Source organism: Rhea americana, unplaced genomic scaffold, assembly GCF_003343005.1.
Source record: "Rhea americana isolate MKP2758 unplaced genomic scaffold, rheAme1 scaffold_740, whole genome shotgun sequence".
Taxonomy (NCBI): Eukaryota; Metazoa; Chordata; class Aves; order Rheiformes; family Rheidae; genus Rhea; species Rhea americana.
Genome location: NW_028186913.1, coordinates 1 through 222, shown reverse-complemented (window position 1 = coordinate 222; position 222 = coordinate 1).

Sequence of the window (222 nt, the reverse complement as noted above, 5' to 3'; positions counted from 1 at the left end):
TTATGGAGTCAGTGTGGAGTGGCCCAGGGGCGGGCGGTGTBGCGGGCTCCTGACCTCACCCKAACTCTGGGTATTGTTGCGRCGGCAACAAAGTGGTGACCCCGACGTGATTGGGTGAGGGTGGTCGCCGGGGCGACGGGGGTGGCGCCAAABGATGGAAGCGGTGATTAAGGTAATTCAAATGTGCGCGAAAGAATGGGGAACTTCTGTGAAGTCGAGCGC